Source organism: Apaloderma vittatum, unplaced genomic scaffold, assembly GCF_000703405.1.
Source record: "Apaloderma vittatum isolate BGI_N311 unplaced genomic scaffold, ASM70340v1 scaffold15277, whole genome shotgun sequence".
Classification (NCBI taxonomy): Eukaryota; Metazoa; Chordata; class Aves; order Trogoniformes; family Trogonidae; genus Apaloderma; species Apaloderma vittatum.
Window position 1 is genome coordinate 28,781 of NW_009724699.1, and position 14,005 is coordinate 42,785.

Genomic DNA, 14,005 nt, shown 5'->3' on the forward strand with positions numbered 1-14,005 from the left:
CCTTCCCAGACTGAACAATCCCAGCTCCCACAGCCTGTCCTCGTAGCAGAGGTGCTCCAGCCCCTGTAATCATCCTTGTGGCCCTCCTCTGAACACGCTGCAACAGATCCACGTCCCTCTTATGGTGGGGGCACCAGAACTGGACGCAGTATTCGAGGTGGGATCTCACAAAAGCAGAGTGAACGGGGAGAATCGCCTCTCCTGACCTGCTGACCACGCTTCTCTTGATCCATCCCAGGATGCGGTTGGCCTTCTGGGCTGCACAAGTGCACTGCTGGCTCATGTTGAGCTTCTTGAGCATTTTGGCAGCAGAGCAAAGAGATGACAAAGAAAAGGTTCATTTCCTCTGGATGGATGATGCTTTCTAAAATGAAATATCATCGGAGAGTTTTTGATCTGACACAGAAGTTACCTTGTAGGCAAGGTCTTCACGATGGATGAAGCTGGAGCTCTGAGCCCGAGCGATTTGACAGGTCTCCCAAGATGACCAAAATTTCACAAATTGCAGCTGTTTTCTTGGGGCTTTGGCACATCCCGCAGCTGCTGTGTGAGTATTTGTGCAACACAAGTGTGCTCACAGAGCGTTTGGGCCTGTTCATCTAAGGTTTTCAGGGAGGGTAGATCAAAATGTGGGGCAGGCCCTGTTCCTGTGTTCTGCCATTTCCTTCATACTTGGTGCCTGAGCTCGCATTTGTATTCCTTTTCCCTAGAATAGGGTCCAAACGATTGTTCCTTGAAGTCAAGCCCTGATTTTGGGTTCTGCCACTACAGCTAGCCCAGTGCACTGCAAGCACACAGCCCCATCCAGCCTGACCTTCAACATCTCCATTCTTAATTTCCACTTCTTAATCTTTTTCTCTAAAGCCTGCAGCATGGGGCACCGCTGGGATTTGTGCTGCGGAGTAGCGGATTGACGGGAGACATTGACATCTAGTGAGGGACTTCAGTGAGGCTTTATTCACAGAGAGGCCTTCAAAAACGCGAGTCGAAATTTCTGTATCGGCAAGCAGCCGCGTGCTAAGTGCCTTGAACCGCGCGTCACGGTTCGCTCCCCAGCCTGCCTCCGTCTTCTGGAGTGTCACTGCGTACGTCCCGCTCCCCGGAATCATTGCCTGCATGACAGAGACATTTGTGATATAGATAATAAACCCACATGGCAGATTTTCTGTCAGGCGGAAGGAGGGCGATGCCAATACCGGGGAGCAAAAGCTGAACTTTTCACCTGATCCTTGGTTCCCCAGAGGCAGCTGACACATGACACACGAGTGAAAAATGGGAAATGAACAAGAGACGACCCTTCCTATTGCTTTTTTACTTTAGAGTATGTTTATTTTCCAAGGTGGTAAAATAAAACCCAATTATTCTGCTGCGATAAACTGGGGGCGTGGAATCGCGGCTGCCCTAGTTGTCAAATTCCCTTCTCGTGGCAAAATCCGGCTGAATACCGAGCTGCCACGTCTCCTGGAGAAAAGTAACTTTTTTTTCTTGTCCCCTAATGGATAGCTAAATCTCTATCTCTACAAATAAATATTTACAGAAATTCTTTGCTTGCAAATGATTGGAACACGCGTAGTAACTGCAAAATGAAAGGGATAAATATTTGCAAAATGAATTTCTGTTGGTTGTCAGTGTAGCAGATGCAAAAATTTCTGTTGAAGTGTTCCTCTTTCACTCACTAAATATATAAAAAAACATATTCAAATCTGGTGATGATAAGAGCCTACGTTACTCTTTTTTTTCCTTTGCTTTGCTTGTGCGCCACAGAGATTAAATTGGCATCAATCTTTACCTCGGTGTGCAATCCCAAAGAAATGTAATACTGAGGTTTAGATTTGCTTTGGCTTATGTTTGCACTATGGAAAATATGCTTGAAAATGCACATTTGTGACCAAACTTTCTAACTTTGCTGGTGCAGAAAATGAATAACCAGGCACGTGCTTTGGGATTTTATGTCTCTATAAAGCCTTCAGTCACCCTGCAGCCAGCCTCGCCTTAGTTCCAGTTCATCCCTTGCTGGGAATCATCCTAGTGAAGACGGAAAACAAAAGCTGTGGGAGCTAAGTAGGCAAAGCAGAGTGTGCTTCTCCTCAAAAATAATTTTGCACTCATTAATTACACAAAACAATAACTGTTTTAGTATTTCTCATGCACTTATGTCTGTTGCAGGTGTTCTCATTCTACAGAAAATAAAAAATCACAGCATTCAGAAATCATATCTTTGTCTGTACCTGGTGACTCAAGTTTTCAAGCGTGGCTCCTTCACTTGCTATTTATTTCCACGTCCTCCTGGAGGGGCTGTTTTATCTCTAAAGGGAAAAAAAGATTCAACACATTTCAAATAGCCTCCATCAAATTAGAAGCTGCATGGGAAATGGTCCCGCAAACGTTCCTTGGGATTCATTAAAGCGGGACGTCAAATATTATGAAATTATTTAAGGTTTTGTTTTCTGCAATTAGAAAAACACAAGATAAATCCAAGAAACGACATAATATCTTCCAAGTGCCTGGATCCAAAGCTTTTGCAATTCCGCGCGTGTCTGTGTAGCAGAGACTGTATCTATTTCCCTTTCATTCACATGCAGATTTCTCGGGAAACCAAAACACCCGACGTTTGGCTGGTAAATATTTACAGAACAAAGTATTATAGTTTCCAAAATAATTTTAAAAATCAGCCTAGCTAAGGAGCAATGATCATCTGCAGGCCCAGGAGGGTGCACAAGTCACCGGAACCCGTGGGCGAGGGTGTGAGGAGGCTGGGGGGGCCACTGACCCTGCAGAAGAGGGAAGAGGAAATTGGGCGTCCGCTTCCATCGGAAAGCCCCCCCTCCTCTCTCCCAGCAGCTGTCGGGCTTGGAGGCATCCTAGTTTGAGCTGAACAAAACCCCCAGAGGGGAACGGGCAGGACAGGTGACCAAGAGGATTCCATTCCCTATATGTCATATTCAGTGTAAAGCTGAGGGGCCAGGGGGTGAAGTTTTCTCTTCTTCAATGACCGGTGTCCGAGGAGGACCCCGTCCGACTGTCTGCCTACGATGCTGATCCTGAGTTCCCAAATCGAGCCCCTGTGCCCGGTGCCACCTGCTCTGCAGCGTCACTGGGGATTGCTGTCAGGGCAGGCAGTCAGGTTTGATACTGGTTTATATATGTATTGAGCGTTTCCTTATTATTATTGTTTTAATAAAGCTGTTCAGTTTTCTTTTCCAACCTGCAAGTCTCTCTGCCTCATTCCCTTTCCCTGTGGGAAGGAAGAGGGCTCGGAGAGCATCTGGCAGCATTCAATGGCCAGCCCAGCCCAAACCCTTGACAGGGGACCCCCCTGAGCTCGTGTCCCTGTTAACGACCGCCCGCTTGTTGCTGTAGGAGATCCTGGTCATCAACCAGAACACGTGGGAACAGGCACTGCTCAACCCATTTAAAGCAAATTTGATGAAAAATTATTATTTTCTCCTTCTTTGGGTGCTGGAGTACTTTTTTACCTAGAAGTTACCAAGTACCCCAGCCCGATGACATGGGATGGTGGCTGGATCTGCTGCTCAGGAAAGGGTTGTTTGACAAGCTGGACATGACAAAATAGGTAAAAAACCCACCATAAAATAGGTAAAAACCCACCATAAAATAGGTAAAAACCCAAACCAAATAGGTATCTCCTTCTTTGGGTGCTGGAGTACTTTTTTACCTAGAAGTTACCAAGTACCCCAGCCCGATGACATGGGATGGTGGCTGGATCTGCTGCTCAGGAAAGGGTTGTTTGACAAGCTGGACATGACAAAATAGGTAAAAAACCCACCATAAAATAGGTAAAAACCCACCATAAAATAGGTAAAAACCCAAACCAAATAGGTAAAAAACAACATTTTTTTCTACTTTGGGTGCTGGAGTACTTATTTGCCTAGAGGTTACCAGGTACCCCAGCCCGATGACATGAGGGGGTGGCTGGATCTGCCGCTCAGGAAAGAGTTGTTTGACAAGCTGGACACGACAAAATAGGTTAAAAAACACCACAAAATAGGTAAAAACCCAAACCAAATAGGTAAAAAACAACAAATCACAGCGAAAGCAAGAATAATAGGTTTGTTTACCACAAGCCAAGGTAACAAGTTTTATTCAGGGAGCAATGTACCCATCTCCTGTAATGTTTATGCATCCAGCAGCTCTGGATATCACCTTTGCCCCTTCTCGGGAGTTTAGGTTTCTGGTTTAGTCCTTGATTCTCTGCAACATAGTTTAGTTCTGGTCAGACCTTCGCAACTTTTCTCCTGTGTTACTACGAAATGTATGTGGTTAGATCTGTTGGTGGAGACTTGGGGGGAAGAAAAAAAATTCTGAATAATTTAAATCACCTAGACATTCAGAAACCTTTTTTTTTTTTTTTTAAAGGAAGTGTTTTATCAGGTGGCAGAATACGGATGAATTTAGCTGCTGCTCAGCCATTCTCCCAAGCAGTGGCAAAGGCAGATGGTGTTTGGCTCAGGGTGGAAAAAGGGAGCCCCAGGGCTGTGCGGACGGTTCTGTTTCAGCCATAAATCTCTCAGTGCTTGTCTTTGTGCTATCGCTCGTATAATTCACATGTACTGCTAAACTGTCAGCACATTTCTGCTTGTTAATAAGTCTAAAATGGGTTTTATTTTTTATCTCTGAGAGTGGAAGATTTCAGATGAGGCTAAAAAAACAGGACATGACATTTTTCTCAGAGGAGGACGCCAGACATTGTAATTTTGTATTACAAAGCTATATCAAGCGCAAGAGAGAATTAGTGAAAAGGAAAATAAATGCGCAAAATTGTTCTTTTTTTTTTTTCAGAAAATCATCTTTATTTTCTGTAAGAGATCATGATTCAGGTAGACATTTAACCAGCTGCTCAAAATTTAAGGTCAGGAATATTCCACTGCCACGTATTCCCTTGCTTTAAGCTGAGCTTATTCTTAAACACCCGAGGGTCTCGCTTTGGAAAATGGAGATAAAACTTATATGGCTGACCGCAGAGGAAAAAAAAAAAATAATTAAAGTCAGTTAGAAAAGGTATAACTAAAGCCAAATTTTTAGGTTGAAGACCCAGTGACCCTCAAGAGAAAACGTGAGGCTGATAATTCAACAGCAGAGGAAAGGGGAGAAAGAAGGAACAATAGGAGTCCTTTACACATGGCAATTTTGTTATTAAATTACATCCATTGTATGATTTGAAAGAACTCCTCCTTTTATCTTGACACCCATTGGGATCAAACCAGTAATAAAACGCTGTTGACAAGTGCCACAAAGGTGACTTTGTTTTCAGAGCCCCTCTTCAATTTCTGCTTCAACAGGGAGCAAGGAAACCCAACAAAGTTCTCACTGGGCCATTTTGGGCAGAGGAGGAGTGTTGCAGGTGCTCATTTTAGTGCTGGGAAGACAAACAAGATGCTTTAATAGCAGATGATGTGTACGTGCAAAGCACTGATGGCACAAGGCATTGCAGTATCACTAAATAAATGCCATCATTGCAGGTATTTCGGGGTACGTTAGAGAAGGATTTCAGGGGGATGTGTGTGGGGGTCCTCCCACCTCGCTCTACTGATCTCAACTGACCTGCTCTCCCTGGGGAGAGAAGGGCCCATGGGCTTACCCCCAAAACTTGGGGGGGGTCACCCTGCTGCAGCACCCCATAGTGTGGGAAAAAAAACAAACAGAGAAGGACCCATGAGGATTTTTCCCCAGCATTGATGCCCCGTGGGAATAGCTCAGCTCCACTCCATGCATCCTTGACCTTCCCCACCACGAGCAGAAAAGCCCCCAGGGCAGGGAGAACAGCAAATCAGAGCAGGTAGCCCAGCCCACCTAACCAGACTTTGCAAAGGGCACCTGGTAATTTCTGGGATTTCCGCAGCTGGTGGACATTTCAAATCGCAGTATCGTGGTGCTGATCAGCTGTTAATCACTGCCTGGCACGCAGGTGTCTGTAGGGAACAGAATGAGGACCACCACACCCTGACACTGCATATAAACACTCTCTGCATAACTACCTGGGCTCACTGGGTCGTTTGTCACAGTTTTTTGACAGCTTTGTGCTTAAAGAATAAAAGAAGACATAAAAAATTTAAATAATTTAACCTGAAGCATTTAGTCAAAATAATCTGTGAGGGTGAGATTTTCTGCTGCCTCGCACTTGGTGCATTATCTGGGGAAATTAGGTCTCAATCTGTGTCTGTCCGGTGCAATCGTGTTTGCTACCTGTGGAGGAAAAAACCCCCCCATCCTGCCAAACTGGTCCTGCTTCTGATTTCACACACATCTGTGTAAAATGCAAAGTGGTTCTACAGAGTTGATAGACACAGGTCAGGGAAAGCCAGAAGGAGCCTTTTCTGGAGCTTTATGCGACAAGATGGGATGTTGCCAGTGGGAAGAGGCTGCCAGCAGGCTCCGGGAGCGCCTCATCAGTATTCTGCTCCCAACAATGTTCGAAACACCAGCATATTTCCTAGTTCAGTGACTTCCCGAACCGCTGCTGGAAAGCTCCCAGGAGAAGCCACGGCGCGACCTTGTGCAATCTCTTTTTTGCCAGGGAGAGCGGTCTGTCAGTTGCCGGTTCGTAGAGCGCATCGGTGACAGACCGAGGATCAAGGCTCCTGCACACGGGAGCCTGTTGTGAGTCAGCAGATGAGAACGGCTTAAAATTTTACTTTTATTTATCTCTGAAACGTTGAGAAACTGTTTTGTTTTTTTTTTTTTCACCTTACGTTCTCGGAGCACACATCTGGCTGAGAATTTGGCAAGGGTGTGAAGAGTCCCATCTTTTCCCCACCCTTGGCTATGTTCTAGGCAGCTGCCCTTTTGCCCCTGAAAACTATCTTGTGGTGGCAGGTTTTTGTGATGATGTTTTAGGATACACATAAGAGCTTCTTGCACACACAGAGGGAAGAGAGAGGCCACAGATAGCTCCTCGCTGCATCTCTGCCCCTTGCTACAGACCCTCCTGACAGGTTGGTGACTTTGGCGTGCCGCCCAGGCCAGCACATTCAGGCTCAAATCAGGTATAAAACCAGAAGAGGGTTTGTAGGTTTTAGAGATTTCATTAGGCAGCTCCTCGGTGCCTCAGGTAATGAGGGCTCCTTGATCAGCACCACCAAGTGCCCACACCTGTTTAACCCCTCTCCTCCCTCATAAAATACAGCACCTGGGCAGGCTTTGGGCGATGGTGGATTCTGTATTTCCACGCACGAGCCGTGCACATCAGCCAGCCTGTGTGTAGCTTGAAGTACTGGTAAAAAAGCATATAGATATTTTTTCCTTTTTTTTTTTTTTATATGAATCATAGAATTGTCAGGGTTGGAAGGGACCTTGAAGATCGTCTAGTTCCAACCTGCCTGCCGTGGGGAGGGTCATCCCCCACTAGATCAGGCTACTTTCCTTATCACTGTAGGGTATGTCAGGAGAGGACCATCCACACTGATTACTATACAAGACTCTTCTGTGAATTGCAGGTCATAACAACAATAATTCTCTGATTTTCTTCCCAATTTCTTCCCAATTTGCACCTCTCCAAGCACTTTGAACCCATATGTCTATTTTGTAGACAAGAAAGCTGCAGCCCAGGTAGCATTGCTCAGCAGTGCAGCTATAAAAGAAGACCTCAGGGTCTGCTGCCCCTTTCCTTTTTATTTTCACTTCAACGAGTGAGCCCAATGCAAAGCGTGTGTTAACAGCAGGAGTTTGGTATGGCTGGATCTGATCCCCCGAACTCAACCGAGCCCAAGCTTGTGGTGAGTGGATCTTAAACTCAAGGAGATGCTCTGCTGCGCTAATTGGGATTGCTCAAAATGATCAGGAGGTTTCCTTTAGGAAAGGAGCGCGTTGAACTTGTGTGATTCCCTGTGCATGTATTTTGAGATAAGAGCTCTTACCCTCGTAAGCACTCCGAGTTATATATTTATTTATCAGCCACAAACCACCAGGGAGACAAAGCAAGATGTTGCTGCTTTATTTGTGGGTAGATAATGAGTACCTAGATACTTGTGCAGTGCTCAGGATGTATATTAAGATTCATCAGTTCTCTCGAAGTTCACCAATTTAGTGCCATATCATCCAGGAATAGCCTTTCGCTGAATAAGTTTCAAGATTTTATGGCCTTCCTACTTGTGGAATTTTTTTAAAGGGCATAAAGAAGATAGCTATCTTCTCTAGCGCTGCCCTGGAGAATTGACCTTCCTACTAAGAGAGCAATCATTCAGTAGGAAATGTTTGGGCACATTTTTCCTGCCCTTCAAGTTGATTTCTCTGAGCACATTCACACAGTCTCAAAGCAAGAACAGCTTGTTGCTATTAACCTTACGATGAAACTCGATATTAGCATATGTATAAGTAGTATATAAATGATTAACAGATGTTGTAAGTCTGTGGCAGCAACGCAGCCTGGAATATATGTATATTCTAGGCGGGAAGGTGCTTTCGAATAGCGGGTATCATAAAGTGCCAGCAACCCTTCAGTCACCTTTTTGACCTTATTTGACTCCCCAGAGTGATTCTATGAATCTGAGCGAAGAATCGCGAACGCACTGCAGAGCTTTGGTCTCGGGATGATTGCAGCGCTTTAGTTCAAGCGCCCTCTCTTCCCCACGGTAAAAGCATTTTGGACAAGCAGCTCTTGTGGAAAGTTTCTGTTCCTAATGCTAAAGGCTGGCAACACTGCAAGCAATTTTCTGAAGAGAAGTGCTGCGTAACCTTCGCCACGTGTCACATCCCTGGCCCCTGCTGTAATAAAGAATGTAGCTGATAGCATTGCCAGCTGACAGGCGAAGGAAGGGACCAAGGACTAAGGCAATGGGCATTTCCCTTTTGATTAAACCCACCCTGTAAAGCCATTGTTCACGTTGTTGTCGGTGACATTTTGCCGAAGTGTTGTATATATCAAGGATATAAAGAATTCGGTTTTCTCATTCATGGAGTTCTCTGCCTTGGGCGATGGGGTCTGTGACCCTGTGATTTCAGCCCTGTAAAACTCATATTGGAGACCCGTCCCCAGAAACCCTGGGTTAATATGCAGAGAAGCGAAAGAGATAAAAAAAAGGAAGTGACTTGGAGATCAATGCCAGGGCTGGGTTTCTTGTCTTCCTCACAGCACCCACTCACTAGAACAAACTGCTTCCACAGGGTATGGTGCTCTGCTTAACCTAATGGGCAGCAATAAATCCTTCCCAGCTTTAATTCAATGTCTCAGCTGCCTGTCGGCACTAAATTACATTAAGAATGGCCACAAACAACATTGCTGCCGAGGGATGTGGCAGTGATAGCTGTAAAAAACCACCAAGTCGGGAGTGCTTGGACCAGTGATTACACACGTGTGCAGCCTCTGAGTATGAAGATCACTCTCCTGAGAAGTGAAGCCTGGCTCTGGTTGTGCTCTGAGCTTGTCCTCGATATGAGGTGGCTGGGAAATCGAGTTTAGAAATCACAGTGAGGGAAAGATTGAAGAAAACCAGCCGATTTTGATCAGGGAAGGAGCAAATTAGGTTTCCGATCCTTTGATTGCATATGAGGAGACTTGGTGACATTTTAATAGGTTTGTGGGGTTGTTTATTTTGTTGTTTGGTTTTTTTTTGTTCCATGCTAGATATTTCTTCCACCTGAAGGTATTTGTACGATCAGTATTACTGTTCTCATTTGCAATGCTCTAAATGCGAGTGGTATTGTCTGTCACACGGCTGTAGGGCCGAAAGCCCACACTGGGCAATTCTGTGTATGTCAATCTATAAGGACTGGAAGGAAACCGCTACCAGGAGTCCCATGTGAAACCAGCAAATTCAATGAATGTTGTACTCGGTAAATCCAGGCGGCTCCACTGTGGTGTTTCCACCCAAAGATGCCACACTGAATACGTATTTGGAGCTCTGCTGCACCTAAATCCTGCCTCCCTCTTGTGTGACACACCAGAAATATTGTGGGTTGGTTTTTTCCCCTCTGTGTTATTCACTTTGCAGGGTGTAGTGTTTGCTTTCAGCTTCCCAGCTTTGCATCCTGGGCATCGCTAGCTGCCTGGCAGTGGCTTGCAGGGACGAGGTTTTGGAGGCTGAGCCCTGTGGGGAAAGTCCAGAAACCACCACATTTCACAGGGGGACAGTACCTGGAGCCTGCACATAACAAGATTTAGGTCATAAACTGTGCACGGCTGCTCTCCCCTCCTCCCTTGTAATACATATATATATATGTGTGTATATATGTTTATAAATATATAAATTCCATGTTCAATATCTTTTTGAGTCCCCTGGATATTGTTCCCCTCGGGTACAGTTCCCCCTGGGTGTTGTTCCTTCCCCTTTTTTCACAGGTCAGCACAGCTGAAATAACCGAAAAAGCCGATTGATAGAACACCTGGAAGTTTTTAAATCCTCAGACCACACACCTGGTGATTAATTCCCTGGGTTGACAGGGGGAAGATTTTTTATTTGCACCAGGGCTGTTGAGTGGAAAGCTAGGTGCTATGTGTGTGGCTGGGGATTTTTATTTGGGGGGTGAGGTGGTTTTGTTTTGGTTGGGTGGTGGTGCTTTAATTTATTTCTATGTATAGTGTGGGGTGTGTGTATGTGTGGTGTACAGCTTTTATTTGAGAATTGGCTGTTTCTGGAGGATATGGTGGCTGGTTTAGGAAGGGCAAATCTTTTTGAGAAGTTCAGAGTTTAGATTTGCCTTCTCAAGGTGATGCTGGGGAAACTGAGGCAGGTCACCCAGCACCCCTTGGTTGTAATGCTGGGATATTTGGGGAGATTGGAGGAAGATGGTCCAGTTTTCCAGTGCTTCTTGCTACTGCAAGAAGATGGGCGAGATGGCACTGTGGAGCTGCTTACCTGGCATGCCTGAGGGTGTTAGTGAGAGCAGAAGCTTTACGTGGGTTTTTTAGCTCTGCTTTTCTGCTTTACTTAGTGCTACCTCTCTTATCTTACATGAAATAGATCTAAAATATTCAGTTCATTTAAAAAAAAAATTTAAAAAAAGGAAGGAAATTCCTTTGAACCTGAATAAATTCAGTTAGGAAAGAAGGCACAGTTCTTTGCTACTTAAAGTATTGAAGCTCTTAAAAGCGGGGACAGAAGAATTAAGGCCCTTCTGTATAAGAAGCTGGTCACCTTGTTAGCAAGCTCAACTAGCTGCACAAAGGTGTAAGGCCAGGAAAGGGGACAGCAGGAAAAGTCATATTCTGAGGGCATTTTTGCCCTCTGCTTTTCCTGACAGTCCTGGGTAAATTCCTGGTGGTTCCTCATTTCTAATGGAAGGGGGCACCAACTTGTGGGCGTTGTTTTGTGGGGAGATTTTCCACAGCTGGAGAGAGCCTGTATCTTGCGGTCCAGCCAAAGTTTGCAAAGGAAAAACCTGTTCAATATTCAATCAACTAAGATGAGCCCCAGGATTTATTCCCAGAGCTCCGTCTTCCCTAAGTACCAGATATCTCTAAGTATCAAAGGTGCTTCCAACCTTCGACATCAATAAAAGACAGGCAGCTACAGCTGACTCTTCCCAAATGGTTTCATAGCTAGTTAATCAATATATCACAACAGACATATTGCCTTTTATTTTCTGTTTATACACCACCCAGGATCCTTGTATATAGTGTTGACGCCAGCACAAGGATACAAGAGCTCAGAGATCAATATGAAACACTTCTTCAGGTATATTGATCACCAGCTGCCAAGAAAGGGATGATGATAAATTTTTGTATATTACCATTCTGTCTGAGAGGCCGTTGAAAGGAAAGAAATGCCTTGTTTTTCTTCTCTATTTCTCTCTTCTGAGAAGACGAAAAAAAGGTGACAAGAGCTTGAGAATGTTGGGTCATCTTTTATTTTTTTCAGGAGCAGGAGAATCTAATATATTTCTTATTTGACTTTTTGTCCTCTTTTTTCTGTCTCGGGAGGAGAGAAAACTAGGATGACAACTAGAAGGGAAACAATGCCAATAGAAAAAAAACACAAAACAAAACGAAAAACAAACGGAAAAGATGACTCCTGAAATTCTTTTATTAATCTAATCAATGTTTGGTTTAGTATTGAAGTATTGAACGAACAAATCGAATTACTTTTCATTGGTATGGAAAGTGGGAGCCGTGTACCGCAGCCTCCTGCAGCGCCGGGATCTAACCTTATTTCTGCAAACACTCGAGATCTTTGTTTGGCACAAATTTTTTCCCCACACAAAATGCAGAGGCTCTCGGAGCACGGGCTCTCTGGGCGCGCTCAGCATTTTGCAGAACGAGGCGAGCAGGGAGGCCACGCGGGCTCAAGGACGCTCGTCTCGGGTTTATCTCCTGAATTATGCTGCAGAAGCTTGAATTGTTTCCACCAGCGAGTGCCTCTCGCATTTCGGAGAAGCTCCGTGAGAAGTGAAGGGCAGAAGCGAGGAGTGGAATATTCCGAGTTTGGTACCTTAAATAAAACTTAGCGGTACCAGCCCCCTCCCCTTGCGGGGTGTTTGTAGGGGAAAGCAGCGATTGGGGCTACGTGTGAGCATCTATCGAGCCCTTAATGCCTGCCCTTCTTCAGAGAAAGGGAAATAAATAAATGAACTTAGTAAAGGGCATGTACAAAACCAGGTTTGTCCTTCAGGTATGCCCCTTGCTTGTCAGCAGAGAATTACCATACGATCCTTCAGGTTCAGAGCACAGTTAATGTTACCAGCCACAGTTAATGTTACCTCGTTTTTCTGCTGCTACAGTGCTTATTTTGGAAACCAAAGGTGATCCAATGATGCTTATGTATACGGAGGCGATAATTTAGTTCTTTTTCATCCTTTCTCTAGGTCTTTGCCTGTCCAAAAGGAGTTCAGTTCTGGGGATCGTAGCTCTGCAGCAATACGTAGAGTAAATCGGGTTAGAAAGATGAAGGCTGCAGAAGTGAGCGACTTGCCTGGCGAGGTCTTAGCAAGGAAGGAGCCGAGGCTTTGTGCCCTGCTTCCTAGTTCTCCGTGAAATATTGCCTGTCACTGAAAAGTTCCCAGTGGAAAGGTGTATGGCTGTGTGGCCGTCCACTGAGTTACACCTGCTCAAGTTTTTGCCCCTGTGGAGAAAATTATGCTCAGGAAAAATAATGGTGTCTATGACAAGTTAGTGATCTTCACGGCAGAATCCCCTGGCAAGGGGAGATCTCTGAGCCGGCGTGTTCCTGGCTGGAGCGAGCCACATCAGTCATCTAAGTCAGCAGCAGTACGTACAGCACCTTTCAAGGGTGTTGCAGCAGTATCCTTAAATTTCGCTTTACAGTCCCTGCGCTTCCAGCTGGATGTCCTGCTGGTGCAAAATTTTAGTTTTTAGGCTGAGAACTGTGAAGTGCTGGGAGGAATTCGGAAATTCGTGTGAATGAGAGGCCGCAGCCGAAGCGGAATGAATGACTTTGTTGGCTGAGTTGAACTTTGGGATTAAAAGAAAAAGCTGGAAGCAGCCAGGGGTGAGGAAGTGCGCTCCATCGGTCAAAATCATTGCTCTTGCAGTGAATACTCTGCAGTCAACCAAAACCTAAAAGGCCTGCCCCAAATCTGTTTGAACCTACTGGTTAATCTGTTGTGTGGTCTGTGTGAGCACGTGTACCCCTGCGGGTCACCTCCTGGGGAAAATCCCTTCCAGCACGTGCTCTGCGCAGCCTGGCTGGAGATGGTGGGGTTTTCCTCAGATTCGCTTTGAAAATGTGCAATATTCTCTCCTCTCCTAAGTCTCACATGTCACAATCTTACTTTGAGCGATGCCAGTGACTGTGTCTGGAGCGAGCGGTTCTGTGCGTGGCCGGGGAGGCAGAGGGGACAAAGCGCTGGGGTACAGGGGGGATCAGCTGGCTCAGGGGCTCTTCTGCAGATCCTGGGCAGGTCTGGTTGTGGGAAGATGTTCATGTGGTGCATAAAGCTTGGAGAAAATCACAAAATCCCGTGGAAATTTCCCATTGAGGTTTCACACCCCCCGCGATACCCCCATCCTCTGCTGGCATCACAATTAAGCTTCAAATAATGCTCTGTGTTCATTTTAATCCCCCTACCCTTGCTTTTTTCCCCCACTATGAAT